This window comes from Xenopus tropicalis, chromosome 3 (assembly GCF_000004195.4).
Source record: "Xenopus tropicalis strain Nigerian chromosome 3, UCB_Xtro_10.0, whole genome shotgun sequence".
Lineage (NCBI taxonomy): Eukaryota > Metazoa > Chordata > Amphibia > Anura > Pipidae > Xenopus > Xenopus tropicalis.
The window spans coordinates 32,967,949-32,986,240 of NC_030679.2; positions in this window are offsets into that span (position 1 = coordinate 32,967,949).

Here is an 18,292-nt window from a genome sequence, read left to right on the forward strand (position 1 = left end):
GCAGGAAGTGGTCAGAAGCCTTCTGAGCCAATGAAAGGAAAAATGCGAATAGCAAAATAGATACATGGCCATCTGCCCAGTAAAAATGGTAATAAGGAAGGTAGGGTTAAAGCTATAGGGGATGTTAACCCTTTAGGTCCCTACAAGCCTTATAGGGGAATCTTTCTCTCCAAGCCACAGTTGAGGTGCTCAGTCACAAATGCATATTTCTTGACCCAAACACTGTGCAGCTGGCAATTATTTCCTATGCTACAGATGCAGCACTCCATTTGCCTACAGTTGGATGTATTCATCAGCTTAAACACTGCGTGGCCGGCAATTCTTTGCATTTTTCTATTATACAGGGACAGGAGTCCACTTGTCTCTACTATCCTAAATTAAAACAGTTTTCTTAGTGTCTTTGCTGTTTCACATAAATGTGTCCGTTGCTTGTAGCACTTTGCCACCTTCTTAAAAAGGTTGCTCAGGTGTAAAGGTAGGAATTCTGCCTGGAGATGCAAGTACACTCAGGTGTATTGATGCTACACAGTTCAGAAATGTCCCTTGTAAGCAAGAATTAAATAGCCCAAAGAAACAACCATCTAGTTACCTTATTTACTAATGAAATAATTAATTAATTAATACCTTCATTATTGGAGCTCTGACTCTCAAATTCAGCAATGTTTTAGATTTATCAACTGTACTGTAAATCTAATTTATATATTTTTGCATTACTTTTTTTTATACATTGCACTTGTATAAGGTGATATGAGGAACTTTGTAGCCCAGAACAGAATACACCATTTTATTAGACATTTCTGTTTAAGAGTTGCTTATTACAATACAATGGAATTTGTGAGGTTGAAAAAAAAGCAAAATTCCAGGGACAGGCATTAATAATAATTTACAATTTTGTATTACTTCTCTATCAACTGATGTGGTTGATCCATACATCTAACCCTTTCCCTACTTCTCCAAACCTTGGGTTTACAGGTGCTGATTACATACAGTGGAGGAAATAATTATTTGACCCCTCACTGATTTTGTAAGTTTGTCCAATGACAAAGAAATGAAAAGTCTCAGAACAGTATCATTTCAATGGTAGGTTTATTTTAACAGTGGCAGATAGCACATCAAAAGGAAAATCGAAAAAATAACTTTAAATAAAAGATAGCAACTGATTTGCATTTCATTGAGTGAAATAAGTTTTTGAACCCCTACCAACCATTAAGAGTTCTGGCTCCCACAGAGTGGTTAGACACTTCTACTCAATTAGTCAACCTCATTAAGGACACCTGTCTTAACTAGTCATCTGTATAAAAGACACCTGTCCACAGAATCAATCAATCAAGCAGACTCCAAACTCTCCAACATGGGAAAGACCAAAGAGCTGTCCAAGGATGTCAGAGACAAAATTGTAGACCTGCACAAGGCTGGAATGGGCTACAAAACCATTAGCAAGAAGCTGGGAGAGAAGGTGACAACTGTTGGTGCGATTGTTCGAAAATGGAAGGAGCACAAAATGACCATCAATCAACCTCGCTCTGGGGCTCCACGCAAGATCTCACCTCGTGGGGTGTCAATGATTCTGAGAAAGGTGAAAAAGCATCCTAGAACTACACGGGAGGAGTTAGTTAATGACCTCAAATTAGCAGGGACCACAGTCACCAAGAAAACCATTGGAAACACATTACACCGCAATGGATTAAAATCCTGCAGGGCTTGCAAGGTCCCCCTGCTCAAGAAGGCACATGTGCAGGCCCGTCTGAAGTTTGCCAATGAACACCTGAGACCAAAATAGAGCTCTTTGGCATTAACTCAACTCGCTGTGTTTGGTGGAAGAAAAATGCTGCCTATGACCCCCAAAACACCGTCCCCACCGTCATGGGTGGTGGAAACATTTTGCTTTGGGGGTGTTTTTCTGCTAAGGGCACAGGACAACTTATTCGCATTAACGGGAAAATGGACGGAGCCATGTATCGTGAAATCCTGAACGACAACCTCCTTCCCTCTGCCAGGAAACTGAAAATGGGTCGTGGATGGGTGTTCCAGCATGACAATGACCCAAAACATACAGCAAAGGCAACAAAGGAGTGGCTCAAGAAGAAGCACATTAAGGTCATGGAGTGGCCTAGTCAGTCTCCGGACCTTAATCCAATAGAAAACCTATGGAGGGAGCTCAAGCTCAGAGTTGCACAGAGACAGCCTCGAAACCTTAGGGATTTAGAGATGATCTGCAAAGAGGAGTGGACCAACATTCCTCCTAAAATGTGCGCAAACTTGGTCATCAATTACAAGAAACGTTTGACCTCTGTGCTTGCAAACAAGGGTTTTTCCACTAAGTATTAAGTCTTTTTTTGTTAGAGGGTTCAAAAACTTATTTCACTCAATGAAATGCAAATCAGTTGCTATCTTTTATTTAAAGTTATTTTTTCGATTTTCCTTTTGATGTGCTATCTGCCACTGTTAAAATAAACCTACCATTGAAATGATACTGTTCTGAGACTTTTCATTTCTTTGTCATTGGACAAACTTACAAATTCAGTGAGGGGTCAAATAATTATTTCCTCCACTGTATAGGAGACTATTGGGTCTAGAGGGGCCATGAAACCTTTAGGCAGATTATCTGTTTTAATGGTTCCTTTTCTGACACCTTGGACCTCTCTTCTGGAAATTGATGTTGATTATGTTGAACAATTGTTTTATAGCTTTCTCCTTAGATCAGAATATAACTTCAGCAAGTGGGGTGTCACTTAGTAGCTGCTGCTTGTAGATGGCAGAAGGTTTTCATGTTTCAATGGAGCAGTTAGTCCAATTCACCGTTGTATTACCCCAATTAAAACAGTTAGACCTATAGCATTTATATTCTTTACAATCACATATTGGCATTCAAATTAAAAATGTAAGATTTAAAGGAGAACTACACCCCTCCAGGTATAAAAGCCCACTTAAGTGACCTGCATTGACCCCCCTCACCTCTCCCTTTTCGCATAGCCTATACTGTAACTTTAAAAAAAGGTCCTATACAAAAACCCAACCTAAAAAAGCAGAGCAGAACAGCAGCGTACCTGAGCGCCATCTTTTGTTCAGTTGAAAATGTTTTGGGTCTCACCACCGATACAGACCCTACAGGAGGAAGCACAATTGGGGCTAGCTGGAGATCAGCTTCAACTGTGCATGCTTATTCAGGGTCCATGTCGGTGGTGGATTTTCTATTGAATGTAAGATGGTGCCCAGGTACGCTGCTGTGTGGTAGTTCTCCTTTGCCCACTAATGGCTGCACAAATGAACACTTAAACAAACAGCTGGGAAAACAGTTGGCCACAGCTATTATTATATAACATATACCAAAAACAATACACATTATGCCAGCTTCTGGTACAAATAAGAGTAAACTAAACAGGATTCTCCTGCCTCAAGATAGGAAAGATGTTGGCTATAGACCCTTTGTGGTCTGTAGAATGGAAACAACATCTGGCAGCGTGAACCAGAACCCCTCTAAGGCCAAGGGCACATGGAGCTTTGGCTTCTCTGCTCTCAGCCTGCATTTTTTTTTGTGCAGGCTGAGAGAAGCAAATCCGCTCCAACGCTCCTTGTGCCCTGGCCCTTAAGCAGTGCAACTCACAGTGTACCACCAATACAAATATCAACTACAATAAACAATGAACCCAATCTCTTACAGGCCAACAAAATGATTACAGGCTTAAAAAAAGAACAGTATAGTCACACACAGGCTAGCACCTAGTAACAGAATTACATTATATAATTGATGGCCTAGCTGCAAAGGAGAGAGTGAAGCTACAATGCCTGGGTTTTGAGTCGAAATTGGCAAGGGTAAGCGAGAAGATACAGGTTGTAGCAGCTGTTGATCCCTCCCACCAGCAGGAACACCAATGATTCTAAAAGTAAACATTACCTGGGTTGGTCAGGCAGCCATGGTCCATGCGGAACTCACTGGAGGAGGTAATAAGCAAACAGACTACTGCACATGGTCTGCATTCTGCATTACATTTTTTTTTGCAACTGAGTTTAATAATGATTTTTTCCATAGAAAAATGAGTTATAAAAATTGACTGTACACATTTGTACGGCAAGAAGCAACAATTTTGCTGGCATGAAGAATTCCTTGCCTTTCAGTAGGTTGCCACCTAACAACAGCTGGTGACAGGCGAGAAGCCTGCCGGAGAGTATAGTACATGTGCTCAGAATTTAAAGGTTTTACTGCTGCCCTGAGGTGGATGCGCTCTGCGTTCAACCCCCGTGTCTCACCTGGACCATCTGGACATCCACACCCTTCAGATATAAGGAATTTTTTTGTCAGTAAAACATAACAGTCAACTGCAGTGTTGAATATGACTTATGGCTTAGGAACATTTATGAGACCAAGATCACATCAAAAAGCACACATTTTCTTCATGAAATGTAATAAGAAACTGTTTAAGATAAATACAAAGATACAGTTGAAAGCTAAATGTAATGGCAGAATGATGTTGTTTTGCCTTAGATTCCATAGCAACTCGAGAATTCTAAGCATTGCATGGCTCATTCATGAACACATGTGCAACTGGCAAAAACAGACTAAATAGTTTGTGCTGCAACTTCACCCAATGATTGTGCTCTCTAATAAAGCAAGTTGTGCCGGCCACTTGGCGTCAATAACAACATTAGTACAGGATTCACTGCTATTTCACATATTTTCCTTCTAGGAGGCAAGGGCAATATAGGAGGAGACTGATTATAGTGGGGGAAAGCTAGATACTTGATGTATACCGTACTTTAGACTAAATAACACAATTTATTCTCATTTTAACTTCCCCTATAAAGTATATTGATTTAGGCTTGTCTGGTTTACGTTAAAAGTGGTCCCTTGAAATATATACAGGTCAGGAAGGATTTCATTTAAGGGAATTTTTTTTCTTCTAAAGCTCCATTTTTTTAACCAATGTAAATGGCATTTTTGCCCTTCTGAATCCTCAACATTTTTTCTGGTGACTTGATGATACTTGACTTAATGGAGAACAAAACCCTAAAAACTATATTGGAAGAAATGCTGTGTTTTATATACTGAGCATCTCTATCTCAGTAACAATTCAGGCCTTTAAAGCTGTGCACAGGAGAGGAGCTCCCCATTTTGGATTTTGTTAGGAGTGTCAGTGACACTGCACATGCTCAGTGTGCTCTGGGCAGCTGTTGAGAAGCTAAGTTGTAAGGGATGTGGACAATCATCCAGCAGAAAGTACAGTTTAAATGTTAAAGATGTTGATGCTACAGGGCGGATTATTAAATTCTGATGCTAATTGCACTGGTTTCACAGCTGCCATGTAATGACAATCTAAATAGGGATGTAGCGAACCTCAAAAAAAAAGTTCGCGAACACGTTCCCGAACTTACGCCAAAAAGCGCGAATATTCGCGAACTTTGCGAACCCCATAGACTTCAATGGGAAGGTGAACTTTAAAACCTAGAAAAGCCATTTCTGACCAGAAAACTGATTTTAAAGTTGTTTAAAGGGTGCCACGATCTGGACAGGGGCATGCAGGAGGGGGATCAAGGGCAAAAATTTCTCTGAAAAATACTTTGTTGACACAGCGTTGCATAAAACTGCAAAGGCAGCTGGCAGACCTAGCGGAAATACGCTGCATTTTTTGCTATTTCGCACTATTAGCACCATGGAAACGGGATTTGCTTACACCAGTACTAGGCTGAAAAACGCCATGTGTGGCTTGTGCGGCGTTTTTAGGCCGAGAAAAAACGCAGTGGAAAAAAAAACGCGCCGAACCCAAATTGCGAACATACGCGAAAAGTTTGCGAACTTGCGAACACCCGATGTTTGCGTGAATTAGTTCGCCGGCGAACAGTTCGCTACATCTCTAAATCTAAATGAATTACTTATCAGCCTTATATTGTGACATTTATATTCTATATATACAGTATATTGTGAGTCGGTCCCTAAGCTCAGTAACTGAAAATTTGACCTTGGTCAACTAAGAATTAAGGATCTCACCACAACTAAAACAAGTAAGGGGTGCCACCTGTCCAGTTTTGACCTGGACAACCCAGTTTTCGGAAAAGGGTTGTCCGGGTCAGACCTGCCTGCCCAGTTTTCCCAATTTGGACTCTCCAAAATTGATCAATCGCCACATCATAGCCTTGCCCTGTGATGTCACCAGCCCGCCCCTGTGATGCCATGTCCCCGCCCCAAGCTACAGCCACCGAAAGGTGGCAACCCTAATTGCAGTGCAATGGACCTATGCATTATATGTTTGCATGTTGGTGAGTTGGGATGATTTGTTACAGAGTTTTACATGCATGTTGTAGGAGCCATTTCAAAATTCCAAGAACATGAAGGGTAGGAAATAAGGGGCATATTTATTATGCTGTGTAAAAAAGGGCGAGCAAATGTTGCACACATCGTCAGGCTTCACTGTGTAAATAAAGGTGTAAAATTGGCATCATTTTTTTTCTTCCGCTACAACTTATGTAAAATACCGGCATTAAATCTGGCATTTGGACGGTGATCTTCTCATTTATTTTACAAAGCTTTTTATGCCGTTTTTTTGGCAAATTTGTTTTACACAGCATAATAAATATGCCCCTAAGTGTTCACATAAACACTCCCCTTAACTGACCTTTAAACTGGGCTTCCAGGACTATCTTCTGGCATTTTTCTAGCTTAGAATTCTACTAACTCCCGGCCAAAATACCACAGCTGTGTAGTGAGTAGAGGCTACTGGTCCACAACTGAAAGCTGGAGAGAAAGTTCTAGAATTTCTCATCTAGGTATTCCTGGAACTGTTACTAAATTATTATCGTTTTCTAACGTCTTTCTTCTGTAGTCTTGTTTTTAGGTAAGAGCTTGACAAATGAAAAAGTCCAAAAGATTTTGCTGTACAGTTATCACTCCGTGATCACACAGTTTTACTTTAAGCAGAGCCTCCTGCAGGCCAGCAGGCCACATGGGGCTACCAAATAGCCAATCACAGCCCTTATAGCAGCCTCAAGAGAACTTTTTCATGCTTGTGTGGCCCACCAACACTTTTTACATCTCAGTGTGGCTCACAAGTAAAAAAGGTTGGGGATCCCTGTATTACACTATAAACTTTAGGGATGAGAAAATAGTTCCTGAGGCCAGATATAAACTATCATGGTTTCCTATCAATCAGCTATGTCTGTGTAAATAAAATATATATTTATTTTGAGCAGCTCAGCTAGTGTTTTTATTTTTTTACCTTTTCTACATTACCCCAACTAAATGAGCTCACGTTAAAGAGCAGTACAGGTATGGCATCTGTTTTCCAGAAACCCATTATCCAGAAAGCTTTGAATTACGGGATGGCCATCTTCAATTTTTATCAATTACAGGTATTGGACCCGTTATCCAGAATGCGCAGGACCTGGGGTTTTCTGGATAAGGAATCTTTCAATAATTTGGATCTCCATACAATAAGTCTGCTAAAAATCATTTAAATATTAAATAAACCCAATAGGACTGTTCTGCCCCCAATAAGGGGTAATTATATCTTAGTTGGGATCAAGTACAGGTACTGTTTTATTATTACAGAGAAAAGGGAATCATTTAACCATTAAAAAAACCCAATAGGGCTGTTCTGCCCCCAATAAGGGGTAATTATATCTTAGTTGGGATCAAGTACAGGTACTGTAGTTTTATTATTACAGAGAAAAGGGAATCATTTAACCATTAAATAAACCCAATAGGGCTGTTCTGCCCCCAATAAGAGGTAATTATATCTTAGTTGGGATCAAGTACAAGGTACTGTTTTATTATTACAGAGAAAAAGGAAATCATTTTTAAAAATTAGAATTATTTGCTTATAATGGAGTCTATGGGAGATGGCCTTTCTGTAATTTGGAACTTTCTGGATAACGGGTTTCCCGATAAGGGATCCTATACCTGTAATTCAAAATTTTAAAACATATTACCTTTTAGTAATAAAACAGTAGTATTGGAGGCTAAACAATTCTATTCGATTTATTTAATGTTTCAATTATTTTTGTAGACTTGAAGTATAGAGATCCAAATTACAGAAAGACCCCTTATCTGTAAAACCCCAGAGCATTGTGGATAATAGATCCCATACCGATATATATTTCCTTTAAGTTTTCCATTTTTTTGATAATTGCCCCTTAATGGAAAGGAATGGCAAAAGTCTGCTAGTTTTAGAAAGTTCTTATCATGAGGAATTTTAAATTATTCGCAGGAATAATGAAACTGTTAAGAAAGTAAAAGTTCTGAGAGTTTCTAGTACAATTCAGATTGTGTTTGGACCCACAAAACACTCAGCCCACAACATGCAGAAAAAAAAGAAACAATAAATATAGAAAAAATATGGGCTTCTTGGTAAACACGGAAAGTCCCTTGTGTCTATGGGGCCTACAGCTGTCATGTTTGTTACAGTAAAGATTATTCTCTGTGTTGTTCAAATGTTATTGCTTAGTAATAATAAACATTATAGTGCTGATTTACCATGCCCCTGGATGGAAGTGCTAGTGTAAAACTGCCCCTTAGTGTTCATGGTTAAAGAACCCAGGGCAAAGTGTGGAGCAAAGTGTTTGCAGGCACATACCAGCCCTGTCCTTGGGGATATAGGGCTTATATATAAACTTGCAAGTCTAAATGATGTTAGGAGAAAGAAGTAGGGTGCCTATGTTTCTCCTGCCCCTTGTAAGTACAGCCAAATTCAGACAGCGCTCTATTCATGGGGGTCTAAGTTATAACCTTTTAATATGAAACTGTGATTGGCATGAGAATCTCTTGAAGAATGATGTAGCACCATCAGAGGGGAACATGGCGAGGTGGCACAGAGAACTTCCCTGCAACTCAGCTGGTAGATAAGCAAAAGTCGGGGCTGGGGATAGACAAGCAGGGTCAGAGGCCAGGCCAGGCAGCAGACAGGTTCAGTTAGCAGATAGTCACAAGTAAGGGCTGGTGGCAGACAAAGGACATATAGCTGGCAGTCCATGATTAAAACTGACAGCAGATAAGAAGAAGAGAGTATAGTCATGCACAAAAAAACTGCATATTTTCCACTAGACACCATACACCTGGCCAGTATTTCACCGCCCTAGACAGTAAAATACCAGCCAAGGCCGGGGCTAGTATTACAAATTTACCAGCAATGTACTTGGCGGTCCCCAGCCTACTTCCAATCCCTCTTATTCTCCCCTTACTAGCTTCCACAGACTCACCAAATCCCCTACCAATGTACCCCTTGAGGGATTATATCATCTAAAGGGTGGGCACAGACATAAATTCTTTATGATGTCACAGAGCAGAGTCATGATGTCAAGAAATGGAGTCAAGGGTTGAATTGGGCAGGGATTTGGTGAGTCTGTGGGAGATGGGAAGGGAAGATTGGGGCAGAAGGGAGACAGGCAAGGGGGAAGATGGGCTAGTTATTAAAGATTTACTTTCAAGTACATTGTTGGTATATTTGTAATACCAGCCCTGGCATTGGTTGATATTTTACCCATTTGGCCAGTTAAATACTGGCCAGGTGGCAACCCTATCCACTGGAGCAACTTTGCAACTGGATTGGTAAATAAGTTTCATATCTTTATTTTTTAATATTAATAATATTGAAATCAAGGATCATTTTTATTGGCCAGCGGGCAGGGGGAAGGGTAGAATATCCACTGAAGACCTTATAATTATATATAAATATATAGGACTTCTCTTTTATAGCACAGTTTCTTTTGGGGAAATTTATAATCTTTAAATCTTCATTATTGTTTCCCTATACTGGCCAGGTGCCAACCCTACGTTTGGGGTGGGATTGGTCGCCTTAAAAAGCTTTTTCCTGCAGAGCTGGCAAGTTAAGCCAGTGGGTGGTTGTTATTGGGAACAGCTGCTTGAGAACAGTCATCCCAGCATGAGAATGCAACAACTTTTACAATCCCATGTACACTGTACATATATAAGGGAAATATTTATTTTATGTAGCTGATGTGTAGCTCAAATACTTCCAGAAAAGTGAGTCTCTTTACTGAAAATGATCCCATTTATATAGCACTGATACATTAAGTGTCGGACTGAGATGGCAGGGGCCCACCAGAAAATCCTGGACCATGGGCCCACTCTCAAAGCTTTAATTCCTCCTCTCCTCCCTCAAACTCTTTATTATCCTAGTCTCTTTCTTCTACATATTATGCTCTATTCTTCCATCTATCAAACTTCCTTGTTCCCATACAGCAGGGATCCCCAACCTTTTATTCCCATGGGCCAAATTTAAATGGAAAAAGTGTTGGACTGGCAGCCTACAGAAGGCTCTGTTTGGCATTATACTTGGTTTTTATGCAATCAAAACTTGCCTACTTACCAGAAATTAAAAAATAAGCACCTGCTTTGGGGCCATGGTGAGCAGCATCCAAGGGGTCGGGGAGCAACATGTTCCTTACAAACCACTGGTTGGGAAACACTTACATACAGAAATAGGGACTGACCATGAAATAGGCTAAATAGTTAGAAGCAAGAGGGCCCACTGACAGCTGGGCTCAGCTGGAGTTTTCCTGGTATCTTGGTGGGCCAGTCCGACACTGGACACATTATGCAGTCCTTTATTGTGCATTAGTCACCCTAGACTCTGCCTCAGTAGAGCTTACAATCTAAGGTTCCCATTACATTCACACAACACACGCACGGGTGTTAATTAAATTAGGAGCAACTGAACCTGCCTGTTTGTTTTTGGAATTCAGAAGCACAAGAAAAGCATTTTAGGTCAGGAAACCCACTCCGTCACAGGGAGAACATGCAGTCTCTTGGCAGGCAGCACGCCGGCACGGAAGAGAACTCAGGACTGCAATGCTGAATATCAAGCCAACCCAAATAAATGTCTCATAGGCATCTGAACTGGGGGACTCAAATAGGAATAATAAGGAAAGGCGGCTTGAAATTCAAACTTAATCTACATCTCACATTAGTTTGATTTCTATTTAAGAAAAGTTAACTTTTAGTTATGCTCATTGGGTGGGATTGTACTGTGTATATCCTTTTTTAAACTTTGTTTTTATTTTCATATTGTCAGACATATCTGTTAAGGCATTTGTTATGGTATTTTGTTTCACTTTCATGTCTCTTGAATAACAAAATGTTTAAAATATAAAACATTTGAACTTCATTCATAATACATTCATAACAAGATTAAAACTTTTAGCTCATACCTGTTTTCTTTGGGCCTTATGAGAAATAGTTTTCACTGCAAGTAGTTTGCCAACATTCTATTTATTTGTTGGCTCCTGGGGGGTCCGTAGTTTTGTTGTTTGGTTTCTTGATTTTGTTGGTTTGGAAAGTACTGGGATGCTTTAGTTATAAGTGGGTGTTCCCTGAGTGTTTCCATATCGTACCGTGTGGTTTGCCTGAACGTGTAGACTGCAAGGTGTTTGATTGATTGTAGAAGGGAAGATATATATGCAAGCCATGTGTTGAACAATTTTACGGTGTTTTGTTCTTTCCTGGTTGTTGCCTCCAGCCAGTCCATATAAAAGATGTGATGTAATTTTTGTTTTACTAATGTTATGGATGGGGTGTCTTGGGTTAGCCATTGATGTAATATTGTTTTCCGGGCTGCTGCCGACAATTTCCCAGCCAGTTGTTTTTCAGGTTTAGTTAGGTGTGTGTAGGATGTAGTTTTGCTGAATAGCGCCAACTCTACGTTTGTTTGGATTGCTTTTCCAGTTACCTGTGTCCAATTTAAGGCTACTTCTTTCCAAAAGATTTGTATTTTAGGGCATGACCATAAATTGTGTATTAGGTTTGCCTTTGGGGAGCAGCATCTGAGGCATTCGTCTGAGGATAAGTTGCCCATTTTGCGTCTCCTTGCTGGGGTGAGATTAGAGTTGTGGAGGATTTTTATTGCCATTTCTTGGTATTTGCTTACTGGGATCAGTTTCTTGGTTCCTATGTGTTGTCTTAATATGTTTGTTGTAGTTGTATTTGGGATTTCGGTTGTCCATTTGAAGTTGTGTGGCTTTTCATCGTCAGTGTTGATGTGTGTTCAGATAGTTTGATATATAGTTGATGTAGTTTGTTTTGTATATCCTTCTTTAATAGGATCTCTCCATAGGGCTAACTTACATCCACATGTGCAGTTGTGGTCCCAACACCTTTCCTGCCACTCAGACAGTTGTGCAAAAAAAAAAAAAAAACACTTTCCTTAAAGGTATTTGTGACAAAAGGTGCTCCTTGCACTTCCCTATAGTTGCGTTCTGCCCTGCTCGGTCCTTTTTGTTTCAAATCGATTGTTGCTGTGTCTATTGACGCAGGGGAACCGCTGGTGCTACTGCCTGGTCAGGAGGTGGCAGTAGCTTCAGGGTTCCCTACAGGCACAGCATCAATATGTCCAGGACACTTGTTCCTAAAGAATTGTGCACAGATATTACTCACATACCAAACATTGAAAATGGCATGAGATGGACTTCCTCACAATTACTTCCGACTTGCAACAAAATGCACACGCAGCTGCTGTAATTTTTGGCACAACTGCAGTAGGCACAGCACAACTGCACCAAGTGTATTGCTTAACTAAGAAAAGGTGCCAAGGCTAGAGGGCAGCTCAGAAAGAAAATAAAAAAGAGGGAAAAAAGTGGTGAAAGAAAGGAATGTGGGAAAGAAGGAAAAATCGTCAAATAGTTAAAGGCAGAAGAGGCTGTAAGAAGAGAGAGAAAAATGGAGTAACAGAGAGACAACGGGTGGGACAAAATAAGAGAGGGCAAATGGTAAATAGGAGTGTATGAAAGAAAGACAATGTAGAGCAAGGAAGAAAAAAAACTAAAAATGGAAACAATTGTGAAGAGGGAAGGGATAAAATAAAATGTAAGGAAAAAAGGAAATGGGTAAGAGGAAGATAAGTAGTGGAACAGTAGATGCAAAATGGAAACGAAGGGGGCAGGAGGAAAAGTGTAGAGAAAGGGAGGCAGGAAAAAAAGGAAAGGAAAGTAACAGAAAATGTTGAAAAAAAAATGGCAAGGTGGCAAAAAACATAAAAGTAAAGTAGCCTACTATGGGGGAGAAAATGTCCCTAGTTTCCTTTACATCAGCAATAACATAAATCCCTGGTGGGGAAACATACAAGTTGATTCAGCTTTCCAAAAGTAGCCCACACCTGCCTTTCAATGAAACTTCAGGCTATTTAAGAAACTGGAGCAACACTTTACATTATTGTGACTGTCATTTACATTATTGCCGGTGGTTTCCTTCACTAAAGCTGGCCATCCTACTGGACCACAGGCAATGTCAATACATTTCCAGCTGTAGCAGGTTGTTGGGGAGCTCAACCCTCTGATTATACACCCATAAGGGTATCAGGTGTAGGTACTGGAAGACATTTTCAGGTGTTGATGCACTTTTTCAGGGGGTGTATGGAGTATCCTCAGATTAGTAAGTGAAAGGAGGCATATTCTCTTCACTTCTGGCCAATGCTAAATCAGACAGTATCAATCTATTAGACTGACTGGTCAGATACCACGTAGGTCAGCCTGTGTATGGTCAGCTTATGTGTACAGCGTCTGATATAAAGTGAAATATATTTTAACATTTTTATAACCTCAAAATCATAGGAAATTGCTAAAAGGATTAATTATATGGAGACAACGGAAAACTATTTGATGTATTTATTTCATTAATTAAACCAAGAGTGGTTTATTGCCCCCCCCCTTCCAAATATATATTTTATGTAAAGAAAATGTAAAACATTAATACAATGCATATATATTTTTTTTATATAATGATGGGAAAATTCTGCACGTCTGGTAAGTTTAACTTGTCCCAATTTCCTGTGTGTTTATTTAGAGCAGTGCTGTCCAACTTTTTCCATGCATAGAGCCAATTACTATCTAGAATGTCTGTGGGTTGGATTTTATTAATATGATCATAGAAAGAAGGAAGGTTGTTGGGGGTCATGATATTACTTTGGAGACTGCATTTGACCCACTAGCTTCCCCAGATTTAGAGGGAGGCAAATAAATGTCACGACTGGATTAAGAGTGTGCAGGGAGTTTGTATGTACTCACCGTGGCTGCGTGGGTTTCCTCCGGGGACTCTAGTTTCCTCCCACACTGCAAAAGCACAGACAGGGTAATTAACTTCTATTTAAGCTGACCATAGTGTGAATGTGATAGGTGCCTTAGACTGTAAGCTCCACTGGTGCAGGGATTGATATGAATAATGTACAATAAATAAATACTAGGATATGCATGGTATCTTCCTCCAACATACAATGATACAAATACAGTTATTGCTCTGCATTTTTATCCCATGTGCTTATTATGTTGCCTTTGTACCATCTCCAATATCGTCTGAGACTCGGAAAGGTGATTTTAAAAGCGGGACTATGGGAGCTCACAAGAGTATGAAATCTTAGGTGGAAACTATTGCTATTACTGTATATACTCGAGTATAAGCCTAGTTTTTCAGCACCCAAAATGTGCTGAAAAAGTCACCCTCGGCTTATACTCAAGTCGGGTGCCATGGGTCCCTCCAGGCTAGCACCCTTTGTCCTTTGTGTGCAAATTACGCCACCCACAACCAGACCCTCCAGTGCCCTGGCCCGCTCCCATACTTATTTCCCCTTACATGTCCTCCAGAACTGGGTCTGCTGCCTGTTTGCCAATGCACAATGAGCATGGGGTAGTACTCATATTGTTTTTGTTTACCCTCTTCTCCACTAGTTTACTGTTTTTCTTTGAAATATATATTTAAAAAATTAAATTACATTAATTGAGGCATCAGTGGGGTATATGTTTTTAAATATATATTTTTTTAAATATATATTTTGATTATTGAAACTTAGCAGTAGCTGCTGCATTTCCCACCCTAGGCTTATACTCGAGTCAATAAGTTTTTCCAGTTTTCTTAGGTAAAATTAGGTACCTTGGCTTATATTCGGATCGGCTTATACTCGAGTATATACGGTACAAAATCCACTAAGCTGTAGGAGATGCTGAAAGGATATGTCCACCCCAATTTTTTTTGTCTTTCCATAATGAGCCAGTTTACAATACATCAATCAATAAAGCATTTTTAGTGACTTAAAGTAACTTATAAAGTTGCAAACGAAAGCAGTTTGTCTGTCCAGCTATTGCCATCTCAGTTAGCCAGACTACAGAAACAATAGGGGTCATTTATGACTTCAAGTACAGTGAGAAAACTGCAATTTCGAGCATAATTGCCATATTTTTTTCCATAATTCAGCATATACCCCAGGATTCTTGGGTTGCAGCAGTCACAAGAAGGTGTTGTGTCAATGTTATCGCAATTGCACTCCAACTTCACCATAAATCGGATGCAATTGTACTGAAAGTTTGATGTTATTTCTGGTGTTTGACACCTGCCGCTATGGAAACCCTGGAGCTTGTAATATATTGCGCTGTCACCTTAAGCCTGGGACAGCAGCTGGTCACATGTTCTCTTCTTCCTGTCCCTGTACTGTGTGTGTAGAAGTCTAAGAGCCACCATTTTGCAGTGTGCTATTATATGTTGCTGTGTTAACCTTTAGTAAAAGTTATTCTCTACAAGACCAGTTCCTGTGTGTGCTTGTCATCTGGTTCACTGTCTTATCCACATGCTTCAGAGTCTCCTGCAAAGCCAGTGCAAGGTGCCTGAACAGATTTAATCAGGGACAAGACATGGTGTCAGAAGTTGGAGTGTAACCAGAAATCTGCAAGCAAATCCCCACAGAACTGTAAGTAGTTAAAGAAGAATACACTGTTTGCTAAAGGACATTTATACAGATAAAAGACTGTGTGCCTGCCTAAAATGGAGCAGTTTAAACCTCCAAATGCTTTAATATTTTCTGGCAACCTCAGTGAAAACTGGAGGAGATGGGAACAGAAATTGCAGCTGTATCTGACTGCAACTGGTGCCTGCAAATATCCAGAGGCACAGAAAATAGCCATTCTGTTACACACCATAGGGGAGGAAGGCTTGGAGCTGTATAATACTATGAATGTGGTATATGAGACTCCTGAAGCACCAACTATGAATGAACTGCTGGCACAATTCAGAAAGCACTGCAATCCTAGAAAAAACAGTGTGTTTGAGAGATATCAGTTCTGGACACATCCCATGCCAGACACTGGGGGTATAGACAAGTTTCAGACAGAGCTGAAATTAAAAGCAAAAGATTGTGAATTTAAAGACACAGAAGATCTCATGCTCAGAGATAAAATTGTGTTTAGCATTACTAACCCTGCACTAAAAGAGAAGCTGTTAGCTGATCCTGATTTGACATTAGAAAAAGCAGTGTCAATCTGCAGAATTAAAGAGACAACAAAAGCCCAAGTTGAAGCTATGGGTGCAAGTGCAGCAGAGAGGCAAATGCAAGCACTGTCACAGAGAAAAGCAAGCAAAGAATATGCCCAGGACAGAAAGTCAGGACACATAAAGCAAAGCATGCAAAAATCACCTGATACACAGGTTTATAGCTGTAAGCAGTGTGGGCAGAGGCACAAACCAAAACAGTGTTCAGCTTATGGGGCAACATGTCATAAATGTAATGGAAAGAATCATTTTGCTAAATGCTGCAGAACAAAAAATCCTCTTTGGAAAATGAATAAAGAGAAGCCAAAGGAAATAGACTCTCTGTTTATTGGTGTCCTGCAGGCAGCAGATTTATGTACACAGGCCCAGAAATTGGATGATGCCTGGTACACAGATATAACCATTGGAGAAAATACAGTTAAATTTAAGCTAGACACTGGAGCAGAAGCTAATGTATTACCAATTGCAACGGTTAATACCATGTCCACTCCTGTGAAAATTGAACCAACTACCACTGTGTTAGTTTCATATGGGGGTACAAAGCTGATTCCTAGAGGCTGTACAACTTTGACAGTTATGGCAAAAGGCCAGCAAGCAAAACTCCAGTTTTTCATCACAAATGAAAATACAACACCTATTTTGGGAAGGAAAGCATGTGTAGATCTACAACTCATTCAGAGAATAGATACAGTGAACGTATCATCACCTGCAACTAAAAAAGACTTAATAACAAAACACCCTGAAGTTTTCAAAGGACTCGGTTGTTTTCCTGGAAAACATCACATATATGTAGACCCTACAGTGCCACCTGTCACACATGGTTGTAGGAAAATTCCCTATGCCATCATGGACAAATTCAAGCAAACACTTACAGAACTTAAAGAGACAGGAGTTGTGAGCCTTGTGACTGTACCTACACCCTGGGTTAATAGTCTAGTAATAACAGAAAAGAAAAATGGAAACCTCAGAGTCTGTCTGGATCCCAGAGATCTTAACAAAGCTATAAAAAGACAGCACTACTCAATTCCTACACCTGAGGATGTGAGATCCAAACTAAATGGAAAGAAATTCTTTACCATCCTGGATGAGAAGGACGGTTACTGGCAAGTGGTTCTAGATGAAAAATCATCATTGTTATGTACCTTTAACACACCGTGGGGGCGCTACAAATTCAATCGGCTACCATTTGGAATAAAGTCTGCGAGTGAGGTGTTTCAGCAGAAAAATTCAGAAGCTTTTGGAGACATTGAAGGCACCCACATAATAGCAGATGATATGATTATAGCTGCTTCCACTAAGCAGGAACATGATGACATTCTGAACAAAGTTATGGAGAGAGCCCGAAAGCTTAATGTCAAGTTTAACAAGGATAAAATCCAATACTTGGTGAAAGAAGTTAAATACATGGGCCACATCATTTCTTCAGATGGTGTCAAACCTGACGATAGCAAAATCTCAGCAATACTAAATATGCCTCCACCGCAAGATAAGAAAGGTCTAATGAGATTTCTTGGCATGACCAGGTATCTAGCACAATATATTCCTAAAGAAGCTTCCCTGACTGCACCTTTGAGAATGCTCCTCAAAAAAGACATTTTGTGGCAATGGGGCCCAGAGCAGGACAAAGCCCTAAATTTGCTAAAGAGCAGCCTGACACAAGCCCCAGTTCTCAGTTACTTTGATCCAGCCAAACAACTGGAAATACAAGCTGATGCATCAAAAGATGGACTTGGAGCATGCCTCATGCAAGAAAGAAAACCCATTGTTTATGTTTCCAGAGCACTATCACGTGCAGAACAAAATTATGCACAAATTGAAAAAGAACTGCTAGCAATTGTGTTTGCAACAAAGAAATTTCATCAGTACATCTATGGGGCCAATGTAAAAGTACAATCAGATCATAAGCCTCTGCAAGCCATTCTCTCCAGGCCTATAGGACAAGCTCCTGCACGACTACAGAGAATGTTACTGCAGTTGCAAAAATATGACATATCTGTATCATACACCCCAGGAAAATTGATGGCTATTGCTGACACACTA